The sequence below is a fragment of the Gopherus flavomarginatus genome, chromosome 8, assembly GCF_025201925.1.
Source record: "Gopherus flavomarginatus isolate rGopFla2 chromosome 8, rGopFla2.mat.asm, whole genome shotgun sequence".
Lineage (NCBI taxonomy): Eukaryota > Metazoa > Chordata > Testudines > Testudinidae > Gopherus > Gopherus flavomarginatus.
In genome coordinates, this window is record NC_066624.1 from 99,247,666 (window position 1) to 99,264,980 (window position 17,315).

At 43.6% G+C, this 17,315-nt stretch overlaps 1 protein-coding gene across 2 annotated transcripts in view; it reads right to left on the bottom strand.

Moving 5' to 3' along the window:
* Positions 1 to 17,315, bottom strand: part of NCEH1 (neutral cholesterol ester hydrolase 1) — an 824,131-nt gene that overhangs the window by 178,570 nt on the left and 628,246 nt on the right. The gene's annotated exons all lie outside the window — the stretch shown is intronic.

The window sequence follows — 17,315 nt, forward strand, 5'->3', positions numbered from 1 at the left end:
CCAGGGTAAGCACCCTGGCAGGCCGGGCCAGTTTGTTTATCTGCTGCATCCACAGTCAGGGCCGGCGCTTCCATTTAGGCGGCCTAGGCAATCGCCTAGGGTGCCAGGATTATTGGGGGGGCGGCATTTTGCAGGGGTGCGGGGGGCAGCAGGCGGCTCCGGTGGACCTGCCGCAGTCATGCCTGTGGAGGATCCCCATGTCCCATGGCTCCGGTGGATCTCCCGCAGGCACGGCTACGGCAGCTCCACCGGAGCCGGGGACCAGCGGACCCTCTCCGCAGGAATGCCTGCGGCAGCTACCGGAGCCGTGGCCCCTCTCCGCAGGCCAGCAAGCGGGGTGGCGAAATGGCCGTATGCCTAGGGCGCTAAAAACACTAGCGCCGGTCCTGTCCACAGGTTCGGCCAATCACAGCTCCCACTGGCCACGGTTTGCCGCTCCAGGCCAATGGGGGCAGCGGGAAGTGGTGGCCAGCACATCCCTCGACCTGCGCCGCTTCCTGCAACCCCCATTGGCCATGGGACTGTAAACCGTGGCCAGTGGGAGCTGCGATCAGCCGAACCTGCGGACGCTGCAGGTAAACAAACCATCTTGGCCTGCCAGAGTGCTTACCCTGGCGAGCCGCGTGCCAAAGGTTGCCAATCTCTGTGTTAGATACTGAACATTCTGGCCCTGATCCAGCACTTAGGTAAGCGCATGCTTTGAGTTAAGCACATGAATGGTCCCATTGAAGACAATAGGATTACTCACAGATTTAGGTGCTTTGCTGGGCCAGGGCTTGGTTGCTCAGCACTTTGCACAATCAAACCCTGATTATCTAAGAGTTTTCTCCTGCAGTCAGTACCCTGCCTGTAGACCAGCCTCCAACTGAACACCTAATTGATCCACCAGACTCTTCTAAAACCCATCCTTCCCTGCCGCATTGCTGAGTCCACCTTCAACAAAGATTTATGAGACCCTGAGCCGTGGATGAGACTGCAAAAGAAATGTGAAAGGTTTGATGCAAGGCTAATACAACAAGCTTGATTAAGACAGTACAATACACTCCTTTCATTTTTGTACCTTATTCCATACTGCACTAGATCATTTCTAGCACGTGAGTGTGGCATCCAGGTACATAGGAGCAATTCAAAAGAAAAACATAGAAGAGCAGTGGGGAAATGTGCCAGCCTGACAATGGAGTTTCATTTAATAAGTATAGATGTGACTGTGGAAATCAAATCTGAGACGGTGACAGCCAGCATTGTCTGCATTCTTGGAGCAGCACTAAACTAGCGGAAAGAAAAGAACTGAGACACTGGCCCAGACATGCTCCAGCTGGCTGCAACTATATCTTCCCTCCTCCATGAAATGTAACCATTCAGCTTGTTTTCATTTCATTATTGGAGGGTATTTTTGCAACCTGCCAGGAGGGGAAAAAAAAGGAAAAACATTCTTTAAAACTCTTTGGTTTTGTTTTTTTTAAATGAACCTGTGGTTATTCATGTAACTTGTACTCCTTTTGCATTGAGCAATGTACAATTAAATAGCCATCTACAACATCCACAGAATCAGCTGCAGCTGCCTCCAGGTAGCTGTACATTTTGCACTCCTTTTTTGCCAAACTTTTCAGTTCTCTTCTATGAATTCTCATATGCATGTGGGAGAACAACAATATGATTATATTTTTGCACCTGCTAGTCAGGAAACAATTGGCTGGCAGTGTAAATCAGGCATTTAATGAATTCATCTAAGGCCTGATCCTGCAGACTTTTATTCCTGAGTGCAGTTCCATATTAACTGGAGGCTCAGGCCTTCACTCCGTCCTCCGCCTGAGGGGCGAGCCTTCTAAAAACAGAGTTAATCAGTTTTCATTTTACAAATATTCATATAAAAAATATGAGCATTTTTTAAAAATTTCCTCTTCCCAAATGGGGAAATGCCAGCATTGCCGCTACTGCGCAGGGCTACTGCCCTCACCCCCACAGAGCTGGTGGAATTCCATCTTCGTCAAAAATTGAAAAGCTATGCTGAATTCAGACCAAAATGAAATTTCAGGAAGAAATAAAATTCACCGCCACCTAAAGGCAGTGACAATACAGAGTCCCACAGAACATGAAAGACTCATTCAGTTCTCACTACACTCCTTGGGCAAAATTCTCTCCTCAGTTTATACCTATGCCGTCCAACTGAAGTCAATGGGCCAAATTCTGTCTTAGCTATGTGACAACCCTGCTTGAAGTCAATGAAGTCTGGAGAGCTGGTCCTAGGAATATGTAGCAAGTGCAGTTACATGTGACCCATTACCCATGCTAACTCTTAGTTAGCCAAACTGATGGGGTGCAGCTCGGTGGCTATAAAAAAAACCCTTGCTCTAAATAGGGAGCTGATATACAGTGTGACAACTCTGGGAACTGCATGAAGGGGCTGGTTTTCGTCAGTGGAGGCACCTGGTGATGGGAGAGGATAATGGAAAAATTGGAGTCCCAAAGCAATTGCATATCACGTTAAAACAGGGTGGACATTTTTTTTTTTATAATCAAATTTTTTTTATTTAAATGAGATGTTTTTATTTTGTCATTTAAATTATAATAAGTTTTTCTCTTTAAAAATAAATCTGTTTAAAATGAAAACTGAATTTAATACAAAATATGTTAAGGTCTAAATTTATTATAATCTCTTAAAACATTTAAATAAAAAATAAATAAGCTGAATCCATGAGCCTCAATCTAAAGCTTTGAGGTAAAGGCTGCTTTTCTATATAAAGAAAGAACCAGGGGAAAAACATTTAACTTTTGAAGTCAAACATAATAAATATGGCACAATAAATCATGTACTTTATTGAGGGCTTGTTTTGATTAATAAAAAATAAATTTTATATGCTGTTTGTTTGTGTGTTTAATTAAATTCCAGTGACCATCCTAATGCGGCTTGACACAAATCATAAGCAAAAAGTTAATTATCTAGTAAATAATATATCATTCACTGTTTTCTAACATGCTAAAAATGTACAATTAATAAGAATCTGAAAATATTAAGCTATATAATTACTTGTATAAATGTATGCAGTTGTAGCACACTCTCCTAGGTAGCAAAAATCTGTACCGAATGTAGTGTAAAGGTTCTATTTAGTTATAAATCACTATGTTTTAATGGTTATATCAACAAACGAAATCAAATGGACCATCATCTGGCCATTCTTTGGCAGGAAGAAAGGTGTGAGGGAGCAATTTATATCTTGGCAAAGAAACAGCTGGAGGTTCCCATCTCCACAAACCTGCTGTCTCCTGAACCTCAACTGGAGATGATTCTCAAAGAAGAGGAAAAAATATAAGAATGGAGAACACACCTCCCAAGTTCTCCCTTTCTCCACCTCTACTCACAACACTGATAACAGTAGAAGAACAAAGGAAACAGCGTTGGACTGGGGGAGGGATTGTGATGGAAAGATTCAGCCCGTAGGACTGCTAGAATACGTGATGAGAGAGTTGTTTGCTTTGAATTCACTTAGCTTGTTAAGTTACTGTTTTACTTTTTATTTACTTGTAACCAAAAATTATTATTTTTATGCCTCAATACTTGTAGTCACTTAAAATCTATCTTTCTGCAGTTAATAAACTTGTTTTATTGTTTTATCTAAACAGTGTGCTTGAACTCAAGTGTTTGGGAAACTCCATTTGAGATAACAGGATTTGTGCATATTATTTTCTATTAATATAATGATGGACTTAAATGAGCTTTTATTGTCCAGGAGAGGACTGGGAAGTACAAGATGCACATTTCTGAGAGAAAGTCTAGAACTGGGAGCTTGCTGGTTTTGCCCTGCAGTGTAATTCAAGCATGGTTGACCACAGCACTCTTACCATATAGCTGTGAGTGATTTACATGCTGGAGGCTGTGTGCCAGCAGACCAGAAGTGGTTGCTGTCATAGCAAAGCAGTGTAAAAGCCCTCCAGGTTGGAGAATAGAGGGGACACAGTTGTTCAGCAATCCAGAACGTACCCTGGATAATGCCACAGTGAGTCCTCCAGGATGCCTAGAGAGGCTGAGGTGGAAGCAGCCAATCAGAGAGAGGCTACAGGGAGCAGCCAATCAGAGCCCAGCAGCCACATCTAAAAGGAGCTCCTGGAGAGTGCACTTGCTGGCTGGAGCAAGGAAGATGAGCGAGAAAACTTCAGCCCTGAGATAAGGGTGACGGCACTGGGGCCACAGGAAAGTGGTCCAGGGAAATGCAGAAAGTATTAATCGGATGCAGCAGGTGGCTGCTACTTATAGGTTCTCTGGCTCTGGGCCCAGAGTAGTGGATGGGCCTGGGTCACCTCCTCTTCCCCCAGCAACTAGGGAAGTGGCTTAAGCCCTAAAAAGGGAAGTAGCCCAGAGCCACAGGGCTGAAGTCCCAGACACAAGATTTGTGGGACTTTTGATACCATTCTGAAAGGGGGTTGAACTATAAAGAGTGCCCAGCTGGGGCAACAGGCAATAAGCTCCCAAGGAGGAAGCCCTGGGGGAACTGCTTCATACCACAGCAGGGACAATTTGATAGACTGTTTAAGCCAAGATACTATGAGAGGCTCTGTTGGACTGATAAAGGACTGAGCCCAGGGAGGGCAGCAGGAAGAGACCAACTGAGGGTACTGTGAGAGGCTCCTGTTGGACTTGCACCCTGGAAGGAGTTGTTTTGTTTGCAAACATGGACTGTGTGTGGCTCAGCTGGAGGGCTTAAGTTTAACTGCCAGCAGGGGTCACTGCAAGCAGCACAGTGCAGAGGGGGTGCAGGTGCAGACACACCTGGCAAACAGATGCACTCATGTGAGGTGAGTGGCCCTGTCACAAAGTTTGTTTTTTTTTTAAAATGTGCCTTCTGGTTTTGGAGCCTTTTAGGTTACACTTGAGTCACATTTTCATGCTTTAATCACCAAACATGAGGGCTAGATATTTTATTTTTTCAATGGAAGTTGAGAGTCTCATGCAATAACCTGACTCAAGGAGTTGAGGCTTTAAGTAAAATATCACGTCATGAGCCAGGCTGTAAAATCAAGAGTTGGCAAGACTGCTGTGGTGTTATAAAATCAAGGGAGAATCCAACAGCCTGCCATTGTGCTGTGGGAATAAAGGGATTTTGTGCAGAAGGCTCTTTGGTAATATTGTTAATCAATTTTGGATTTACCTGTACTACAGTGGGTATGTGTAGAAAGTATCAGATGCCTTGTCTTTGTGCTGTGCATTGGATGATGGAGTGTGATCTGTTAATCTGACATACAGAAATGTAGCCGCAACTCTTTCAGTGATATTTTATATTTCATTTGATAAATTGCTAAAAGTGTTTGAAATAGTAAAATTCATTTTATTTATCTGCCTTTTAGGGACAAAAGCATACATGGTAAACAGAATCTTTGCTAATCTTAAAACATTTCATACGCTTATTGGAATGCTATTGTCATAATATTAGTCATTGGTAAAGCACGTTTTGATTAACGTAGGGGTATACAGTTAACTTGTTCTCCTTCAAAATGTTTTTTAAATCAGGTAAATAATTGGTTGTACAGTTCTAGATTTGAAAGTTTTAAGCATTAACCAAGATTATTAAGTGTTTGTACAATAACTGACAGCTACATCTGGAGTAATATTGTCTAGTAAGTAGCAATTATTTATCCTTGCACGAGTTTTATGCTGCTTTAGTCTACTTTCGCTTCGGCATAAACCACAGGAGCCCTCACTTCCACTAAGCAATGCTGACAGTATAAAGTTGGTCAGTTCAAAGAGAAAAGGTCTCTTATGGCTTCCACTCAAACACTTTCACAAGCCACAGCAATGGCATTTGTCTGTAACATGGGAGAGAAGGCAGCCAGACACTTCTGAGACTGCAGTGCTACCGCATAGGCATTCTATAGAAGATGAAGGAACATATCACTGTGACTGCACCCTATCCACCTAGATGCAAAGCTGGGATATCAGGGTATTTTGGGGAGCCTGAATGCATTTTAGAGCTGGCTGAATAATGGGAAAATGGGGAAAACGATATTCTGAAGTTGTTTCCATTGCTCAGCATTCAGCTGGACCCATTTGTCTAATTTTTTAATCAAAAGAATTTTTAAATACTTTTCAGTCTGTGTTTTCCTACTGAAAACTAGTTTTCAGAAAAGGGGAAAATGATAACTATTAAAAAAATGATTTTGATAAAGTTCCACAATTCCAGAGAAACACTTAAGAATCTGCTTAAAGTCAAGCCCGTGAGTCGTCCCGTTAACGTTAATGAGACTGTTCACACGCTTAACTTTCAGCACTTAACTGTTTTGCTGGATGGGGCTACGGTACTCAGCTCCTTATCGGATGAACCCCAGCTGTTACCAGGATTAGCCAGCTTGGATACATAAATCCCAGCAGCCAGCATAACCTACACACAGATCACAGTAACTATAAATTCTAGATTGGATCATAATAGTCTGTGCTCCAACCCAGCTAAAGCACAGTGGGATCCATGGTGGTGATCCAAAGGCCAATGACTTCAATAGGAGTATTTGTAATTGGTCTGTGGATCAGGTCCCATGTCACAAGAAGCTGCTTTAATCCTGGGCATAGGTGACCAGTTAAGGACAACAAAGCCTTATGTTAGCATTAAGTTATCAATATTTATTTTGAATATTGCATCCTGCTGTGCAGTGGCCTCCAGTACACATAGAGAAAGCCATTAAAAGGATGGTTGCCTCAGAGAGGTATAGTACCACGTGTGTTGTTAGGCATTCATTGAAACTAGGGTGACCATACTTCCCAAAGGGCTAGCCCGAGCCCTTCCCCCCCACTCGGTGTGGGGTTGTCCTAAGCCTACGGGTGCTGAGAGCCATTGAACCAAACTGTAAATGCTGTATGTAATGGAAACCAATTCAAGCCAGGGGGTGCGGCAGCACCCAGTGCCCGCAGTTTCAACACCCGAGTTGCTCACCCAAGCCCCTCTCCCTGTGCAGGACTGGCCTGAGACGCCTGCCTGAGCTCTGCTCCCACCTCCTTGGGTGGGTCTAGTGTCATTGATCACCCGAGCCCAGTCTTCCCCCTATGCAAGGCTGGGGCTGGCATTGCTGCTTGCTCAAGCCCTGCCTCTCTCCCTGCACAGGGCTGGCATCGCTGCTCGCCTCCCTCCCACCCCCGCACTTTTCTCCGTACCCCACTTTTGCCAAAAAAGTCAGGACGACACAGACAGGGCTCAAAAAAGGGACTGTCCCAGCCAAAACGGGATGTATGGTCACCCTAACTGAAACATCCAAACACAATGCCACATTAGCACCCGCTTATGGAGATATTGACTTCAGGGAGCGCTCTGCACTGCAGCACAAATAATGAATATCAAGTATGCTCTTCAGAGCCCCTGCCAAGGGAAAAAGCAGTTCTGAAATCAAATCATTGGTAGTAACAGCCTTTTGGCTTCAGCTATAAAAAACTATATTCCATCAAACAGCAAAGAATCCTGTGGCACTTTATAGACTAACTAATAAGGTGCCACAGGGTTCTGTGCTACTTTTACAGATCCAGACTAACACGGCTACCCCCTGATACTATATTCCATCAGTTGTCAAGGCACCTAGAATGCTAGGCGCTAACCCAAAACACCTGAGTGAACAGAGATTTGCCTTGTGCTTCCAGTTTCTTTGGATGGGAGTTGAGTGGATTAATTCTTGCACACCATTTAGATGTAAAAGCATCCATCCTGTTCCTCACCCCCATTTCATCCCATGGAAAGCCTTCTCAGCAATCCTCAAGAAAAAGGCAGTTGAGGTTTTTCTCTTAAGCAATTTGAGCATATACTGGTCTATTGCAAGAGATTTGGCTACAGGCGACAGATGGTTTATTGAGATTGGTAATATTTTGCATGCCAGCCAAAGAGAGGGAATGGTGGGGGGAGAGAGTGTGGAAAGGCAGGGGCAAGAGACCTACCTAAAACAGTTTTGATCTAGAGAGAAAATAAAAGCCCTGATTTGGCAAGGTACTTAAACATGTGCTTAACTTTAAGCAGACATAATCTGTATCCCACTGAACTGAGTGCATCTTTACACAAGGACTGAATGTGGCTTGGTGTTCTTGCATGAAACAATAAGGACTCATTAGGACCTGAGTGGATCTGAATTACAGCTATGCAATAAACTTGTATTTTTCATCACTGTGCTATTTCCTCTCCTCCTCCAGCTGTCAACCACATGTTAGAAGTACAGTTTAAGTTAAATATGCGGGTCAGCCCTTTTAAAGATCATAGACGGTTAAGGATGAAGATCAAAGCTTCCAGTGTTTTGAAGTGACAGACCATGTCTGCTGCCTGCCCATACCCACTCACCTCTCCCATTCATGTTAGCATCCACTGAGGGTATAATTGTACTTTGATAACACTGAGAACCACAGTCCACTTTGCAAAATTATTCTCATGTCCAGCAAAATACCTTCATTTACGAATCTATAGTTTTATTTCCTTTTCTTCTTTAATTATTTTTAAGTATGTTTTATGACATGCATCTCCTTTTTGTGAAAGCACTAATGTTATTTTCAGTGTGTTTTTTGCTAACTGCATTCTTGAAATGATGAACATATTTTGAGAGTTTTTCATCCAGTTTTAGCAACTATCTATGTGGCATTCCAAAAAAATAAAACCAATAAAGACAACCACAGGCCTCTGTCCTGCAAACCCTGGCTCCATGTAGGTCCAGGTATCCATCTGCAGAGAGCAGTTTGCTGGATGGAGGCTTGATACTGCTGTCTTCACTCAGACAAAACTCCTTCTGAAATCAATGCACCGTTGCTGTCAGGCCAGCTTCAGGCCCCAGCGAAGGAAGCAGGTGCTTGGAGCAGCCAATGGAAAGGAGTGGCACGTCCCAGCAATTCGGCAGCGGGTCCCTCAGTCCCTGGGAGCGAAGGACCCGCCGCCAAATTGCCACAGAGAATGAAGCGGCGCCTTTGAGCTGGCACCGAAGTGCTGCCGATGGGCACTTTTTTTCTTCATCTTTTTTTTCGCTTCGCTGCTTGGAGCGGCAAAGAAGCTGGAGCCAGCCCTGATTGCTGTCACCAGCTCTGCTCCCTCAGGGGTAGCAATGGTGAAAGCACTAGTGTAAACCATGCCATCTAGACCTATTCTGACTAGGATAATTAAACCCTGGCAGCTTGTCTACCCCAGCACCATCATTGCTAGCATCGATAGAGCTGCACCAATAATAGCAAGAATGGGAAATGTTTTGAAAGAAATCTAGTGCAGGCATAGCCTATGTACCTCAAGCCTGTCCTGTAGGCACAAGGGGCTTATTCTGTTCCCAAGATCATTTATTTCTTTGCCTCTCTGCTGAGAGTGGCAACAAGGGTGGCAATGAGAATCAATTGCAATGGTGGGTTATGATTGTAATGTGAGGAGTTATAAATGAGGACCTGAACTAAGCCCACCAATTCCTCTCTCACAGATGGAGAGCTTTAATTCTGATAATACATCCCATAAACAAATGTAGCCAAGTCATCTTTATACTAAAAAATGTGAAATAAGCCATGGTTTCCAAAGTATACAGGGCTTACAAATTTTACAGAAGACTTGAAAATGTGAAGTCAGACTACTAATTAAGTAAGGGGCATATTTTCTTATACATATAAATATAATTACACTTCTTTGTGCAAAGAAAGGTTATTTAAGTTCACATTCCCCAAACATTTTTAAAAACATCCATCATCCTCTTGATCTTCTTGCCTAGACATTTCCACTTTACTGATCTCCCCGCTGAAATTTCTGGTTTCACAGCAACCTCTTCTCAAGTTACCATTCAAGTGCAATCATTTATGTTTGACCTACATTCGCAAATGCTGGACATTAATCCTACCAGGCAGGTACTAATAGCACTGAAGAAAACAACATCATTAAAGTCCCCTCTCAACCTTTCCCTCCTTGGGACACCTGCTAATGATTTATTATTGACAAACTACTTCCTGCTTTGTTTTAACATGAGACTTTACTACAAATGCTAGTCAGTAGTAAGTCACCTTACCTCCTCTCATCTTTTGCCTGCAAGGCAATTTAGTTTAAAGTCAAACCACATGAAACGAGCCAGTGTTTGTCTGCATTTACAACTGGACAAAAATTGCCATCTGATATAACGAAAAGGCAATTTCTGTAGCTGGCACTGATAGGCAGCAGGTATAATAGGCCAGGGCAGGTTAAGCATCCCCTAGTGGAGCTGTGGCCGCTGGTTGCAGGGTTTGAATGGAAAGTTTTTGCTTATTATTAGGACTGCCGATTAATCACAGTTAACTCACACGATTAACTAAAAAAAAATATGAATTGCATTGGTAAACAATAGAATACCAATTGAAATGTATTAAATATTGTTGGATGTTTTTCTACATTTTAAAATATATTGATTTCTACTACAACACAGAATATAAAGTGTACGGTGCTCACTTTATATTATTTTTATTACAAATATGTGCACTATAAAAATGATCAACAAAAGAAACAATATTTTTCAATTCACCTCATACAAGTACTGAAGTGCAATCTCTTTATCGTGAAAGTGCAACTTACAAATGTGGATTTTTTTTTGTTACATAACTGCACTCAAAAACAAAACAATGTAAAACTTTAGAGCCTACAAGTCCATTCAGTCCTCCTACTTGTTCAGCCAATCATTAAGACAAATGTAAACAAACTTGTTTATGGGAGATACTGCTGCCTGCTTCCTATTTACAATGTCACCTGAAAGTGAGAACGGATGTTCACATTGCACTTTTGTAGCCAGAGTTGCAAGGTATTTATGTGCCAGATATGCTAAACATTCATATGTCCCTTCATACTTTGGCCACCATTCCAGAGGGCATGCTTCCATGCTGATGATGCTCATTAAAAAAATGCATTAATTACATTTGTGACTGAACTCCTTAGGGGAGAATTGTATGTCTTCTGTTCTATTTTACCTGCATTCTGCCATATATTTCATGTTATTGCAATCTCAGATGATGACCCATCACATGTTCATTTTAAGAACACTTTCACAACAGATTTGACAAAACATAAAGAAGGTACCAATGTGAGATTTCTAAAAATAGCTACAGCACTAGACCCAAGGTTAAGAATCTGAAGTGCCATCCAAAATCTGAGAGGGACAAGGTGTGAAGCATGCTTTCAGAAGTTTTCAAAGAGCAACACTCCAGTGCAGAAACTACAGAACCCATACCACTAAAAAAAGAAAATCAACCTTCTGCTGGTGGCATCTGACTCAAATGATGAAAATGAACATGTGTTGCTCCACTCTTCTTCGGATCGTTATAGAGCAGAACCCATCATCAGCATGGACGCATATATTTTGGAACGGTTGTTGAAGCATGAAGGGACTATGAATCTTTAGTGCAGCCGGCACGTAAAATCTTACAATGCCATCTACAACAGTGCCATGCGAAGGCCTGTTCTCACTTTCAGGTGACATTGCAGACAAGACGTGGGCACCATTATCTCATGCAAATTGTAACCAAACTTGTTTGTCTGAGTGGCTGAAGTAGAACTGAGAGGACTTGTAGGTTCTAAAGCTTTACATTGTTTTATTTTTGAATGCAGTTAATTTTTTGTATGTAACACTATATTTGTAAGTTGCACATTCACAACAAAGAGATTGCACTACAGTACTTGTATTAGGTGAACTGAAAAATACTATTTCTTTTGTTTTTTTACAGTGCAAATATTTGTAATAAATATAAAGTGAGCACTGTACACTTTGTATTCTGTGTTGGAACTGAAATCAATATATTTGAAAATGTAGAAAACATCCAAAAATATTTAAACAAATGGTATTTTATTATTGTTTATTATTATTATTGTGCTATTATTATGGTGTGATTAATGGCTATTAAATTTTTTAAATGCTTGACAGCCCCACTTATTATTATGCCCTGTGCATGTTCCAGGCTGGCGGAGGAGGTGCTATGTGTTACTCAGCTTCCTGGGTTGATCAGTAATCTCCCTGGGGCAGCTAAGTAACACATACCGCCTCCTCAGCTGCATGGAGCACATAAAAAGCTCAGATTCCTCTGGAAGAGAGAAAGTTTTCCCGCATGGCAGCTTGGGGTAGGGTTGCCAGGTATCCTGTTTTCAACTGGAATGCCCAGTTGAAAAGGGACCCTGGCAGCTCTGGTCAACACTGCTGACTGGGCCATTAAAAGTCCAGTTGGCACAGGGTGGACAGGCTCCCTACCTGATTCTGTGCGGCTCCCTGGAAGCAGCAACATGTTCCTTGGCTCCTAGATGAAGGTGCTATGCAGGGGGCTCCGCACACTGCCTCTGCCCCAAGCGCTGGCTCTGCAGCTCCAATTGATTAGGAGCAACAGGCAATGGGAGCTGAGGGGATGTCCTTAGCAGGCAGAGGCAGCACGCAGAGCCTCCTGGCTATGCCTACGCTGAGGAACATGTCGCATCTTTTGGGGAGATCCCCAGGTAAGTGTAGCTCAGACCACACACCTCCTCCCACACCCAAACTCCCTCCCAGAGCCTGCACCCCCTCTCATACCCCAACTCCCTCCCCCAGCCCTGACCTGCTTCCCATATCCAAACTCCCTCCTGGAGCCTGCACCCCCTGGAACACCCTCCTGCATCCTGAACTCCTCATTTCTGCCCCACCCTGGAGCTCACATCCCCAGCCAGAGCCCTCCCACCACCTGAACCTCCAACCCCCTTCCCCAGCCGGATGAAAATGAGTGAGTGAGGGTGGGGAGAGCAAAGGATAGATGGAGGGGGGATGGAGTGAGCGGGGGCAGAGCTTCAGAAGGGGCAGGGGCAGGGCAAGGGTGTTCAGTTCTGTACCATTAGAAAGTTGGCAATCCTAGCTTGGGGTCTCAGGAGGGGAGGCCTGGTGTGTCTGCAGTGGAGACGGGCCTCCTCTGTTTGTGGAAGGGTGGCAGCTTAGGGCTCCAGCTACAGGGAAGGGGGCCTCAGGCAGAAGGGGTGGGGTCAGGGAGCTAGCCTCCCAGTAGCGGGGCCCCACCTACACCCATGTTTTCCACTCTAACAAGCAAGACTTAATAAGCCAGTAGCAAAAATCTCCAACTGCTGAAGATGGGACACTAGATGGAGGGCTCTGAATTACTACAGAGAATTCTTTCCTAGGTATCTGCTTGGTGTGTCTTGCCTATAGGCTCAGGATTTAACTCAGTGGCTCTCAAACTTTTTTACTGTGACCCCTTTCACACAGCAAGCCTCTGAGTGTGACCCCCCTTTATAAATTAAAAAAACACTTTTAAATATATTTAACACCATTATAAATGCTGGAGGCAAAGCGGGGTTTGAGGTAGAGGCTGACAACTTGCGACCCCCCTTGTAATAACCTTGCGACCTCCTGAGGGGTCCCGACCCCCATTTTGAGAACCAGAGGTTTAACTGATTGCTATATTTGGGGTTGGGAAGGAATTTTCCCCTAAGTCAGATTGGCTGAGACCCTGGGGCAGGATGGGGCACAGGTCACCTGCAGGTTTAAACTAGTGTAAACAGTGAATTCTCTGTAACAAAGTATTTATCACAGAATCATAGCAGATTAGGGTTGGAAGAGCCCTCAGGAGGTTATCTAGTCCAACTCTCAGCTCAAAGCAGGACCAACCCCAACTAAATCATCCTAGCCAGAGCTTTGTCAGAGTGGGCCTTAAAAACCTCTAAGGATGGGGATTCCACCACCTCCGTAGGTAACTCATTCCAGTGCTTCACCACACTCCTAGTGAAATAATTTTTCCTCATATCCAACCTAGACCTCCCCTACTGCAACTTGAGACCACTGCTTCTTGGTCTGTCATCTGCCACCACTGAGAACAGCCAAGCTCCATCCTCTTTGGAACCCCCCTTCAGGTAGTTGAAGGCCGCTATCAAATCCCCCCCTCACTCTTCTTTTCTGCAGATTAAATAAGCCCAGTTTCCTCAGCCTCTCCTCATAATTCATGTGCCTAGACTCCTAATCATTTTCATTGCCCTCCGCTGGGGACTCTCTCCAATTTTTCCACATCCTTTCTGTAGTGGGGGAAGAAGGGGCCAAAACTGGATGCAATATTCCAGATGTGGCCTCACCAGTGCCAAATAGAGGGGAATAATCACTTCCCTCGATCTGCTGACTCATATCCAGCTTCTCATCCACTGTAATCCCCAGGTTCTTTTCTGCAGAATGGCTGCTTAGCCACTCGGTCCCTAGTCTGTAGCAGTGCATGGGATTCTTCCCTCCTAAGCGCAGGACTCTGCACTTGTCCTTGTTGAACCTCATCAGATTTCTTTTGGCCCAATCCTCCAATTTGTCTAGGTCATGCTGGAGGCAGTGATAGGGTCCCCAGTATCTACCTCTCTCCCCAGCTTAGTGTCATCCACGAACTTGCTGAGGGTGCAATCCATCCCGTCATACAGATCATTAATGAAGATATTGAACAAAACCGGCCCCAGGACCGACCGTTGGGGCACTCTACTTGATACTGGCTGCCAACTAGACATTACTACCCGTTAAGCCCAACAATCTAGCCAGCTTTCTATCTACCTTATAGTCCATTTATCCAATCCATACTTTAACTTGCTGACAAGAATACTGTGGGAGACTGCATCAAAAGCTTTGCTAAATTCAAGGTATATCACGTCCACCGCTTTCCCCATATCCACAGAGCCAGTTATCTCATCATAAAAGGCAATCAGGTTGGTCAGGTATGACTTGCCCTTGGTGAATCCCTGTTGACTGTTCCTGATCATCTTCCTCTCCTCCAAGTGCTTCAGAATGGATTGCTTGAGGACCTGCTCCATGATTTTTGCAGGGACAGGTGAACGATGATTTGAGGACTTCAGTAACTCAGCCAGAGGTTGGGGTCTATTTCAGGAATGGGTGAGGTTCTGTGGCCTGCAACATGCAGAAGGTCATGTCAATAATAACAATAGTGCCTTCTGACTATAAAGTGTATGAGACAGTGGCATTCTGTTTCTTCTACCTGCAATTTGGATGTGCTCTGCCTTTGAAAAATGGTTCCTTTCATTTTGGAGATGGGGTGAACCTCACAGGAGCGTTTGTAGCTCAAGAAGTGGTTTGTATTTGAAAACAATGTTGAGTTTACTTGTATTGGATGGAGTGCCCCACAGCAGAACTGAATGTTTACTTCTCAAGGAAGACACCTTGTTTTGCTGGGAATATTCTAAAATCTGATGTTATTATTGTGTGGCACTCCCTTTCCATCACAATAACTGAGTTTTAATTCAGGAAGTATTGCAATGCCAATGTACGTTCAAAAATAAATGCTGGAGTATAATTGTGATGCTTTGGTGATGGCCAGCTGCAGAAAACTCTTAAGATAGGCATTCTAAATCTATCAAATATCTGTACTGGAGGAGGGCCTTGGCAAGAGGGACTTGGAAAAACTGACTAGAAGGAATTAATATACAGATTTTATTAGCCCATACCTACCAAGAAGGCACCAAATGAATACTCAGGTTTCGCCTAGCTGTGTAAAAGCAGACATGCAGAAATATCTTTGAGTGTTGACAGATTCCCATAGATAGTTAAATAAGCAGCTTGTAAAAATACCAGCAGTAAAATGTAAGTGAAATGGTCTGAGTGAATACACTCTGCTCAGATCATTACAACAATGTCGCTATGAGGTTACTTCTAAAATTATACTTCCATTTGAATCCAAAATGGGACAGGTCTTTCCAATTATAACAAGCCTGCAGGAGTGTCCTGGGAAAGACAATTATAGCTCATCAAAAATGTCACCATTAATTCTGCCGTCATTTAGGCTCTAATTGACATATTATTAACAAAGGACCGTAGAACACTTCCACTGACATATTTCTACCAGTTGTGGTCTGAGGGTACAAAATTCAGATTTCAAACACTCCCCATTAAGCTCAGAGGTTTTTAGAACTGGTTTTTGGGTTCTCTCTCTTATAGAGGTAAGGGTCAGTCACAAAAAGCTGAATTCCAGATTTAGATTGAGTCCATTCTTACCACCCCCATCCACCTCAAAATGGAAAATTAAGGGTGTTCAGATCTGGCGCTTTGGTCCAGGTAAGTATCTATTTCCCCCCCAAAACAAGTAGAACATAAATTTCAGAGATAGGTCCAAAGGGAAATCCTACCTCATTCCCACTCCCAGGACACCAAAGATTATAGCCAGTTATCATGTGCACTCCACACAAACTAGCTATCAAGTCTTTTCCCAAATGATTGAATACGCTGGAATGTGGATGACTCAAGCAATTGGTGCAGGATTGAAGATTTTTTCAGTCACCAGGCCGAATCCAGCCCCACTAATGACTGAAAGTCCTTATACTCTGTTGGTTGTTACTTGTTTGGGGTCTCTGTTCAAGCTGGTAGCCTATCTAGTGCTTGTCATAAGAACACAAAAATTAAGTAATCAGAGGAGCAAGTGGCCTCCAAGGAAAGACTGCTAAAAAGGGAAGACGTTTTAAGTCATGGCTGAATCCCCAGGGATTTACATAACTCAGTGACAAACAATCAAAATCAGTATCAATCAGTATCATCTGAGCAGACAACAGGAACACCTAGATAATGAGGAGATATGTTGTTTAAGATACATTAGAATTTCCCCCCTCTCTAGGGCACAATTATGAAGGATGAATTAATCACAGACAGCGACCTGAAGCACAGGAGAGTTTCACCGGTAAATAGGAAGTCTGGTGACTGTGTGAATAAAGGCCAGCCTATATCAGCCTCTTCACTATCACAACTGGCAAATGAATGGAAAGATGAAGATACTTAGTATTGATTAAGAAAGATTTTACGCTAGCTGCAGCTCTGCTTTATCCAGCAGGGATGAGTTTCTCAAGGTCAAGAGCTCAGTCATGTCACAGAATCCTTTCTATGTTGCCATTCCATTGTTGCCTGCTATAAAGAATACAAAGGGGTGAAGACTCAAAATTCTGCCTATGAATATGCTGCCAGCTGACCTGAGGCCATCACGTGGGCACTGCATATCAGGATCAAGAGAACCTTGTTGGTGTGTGGCTGGGTGTCCAAGTACCTACTTGAGATGGACTTAATTTTGAGCAGCAAGCAGCATTGTGAATAAGATCAAGGGATTGAACATCCAATACAAGGGTCTGGAATACTAACAGTAAGTCCGATGCAGAGCAGAACTTGTTCATTCTGTGAGGACCTTGACTCAGCCCTCAGGGATTGCTCTTCCATGTAGCCTAATGTGATTTTAGATAGTCAGGAGGTTTGATGCAATTCTGTGGCAAGGGGCAAAGAAGGATAACACCCGATTTATGGACTGGGCAACCTGGGACCTGAGTAGCTGGACTGAGAGATGCCCAAGACCTTGTTAGGCTCTCAAGATCTCTTTGAGGAGCACCAGGATGCCAATA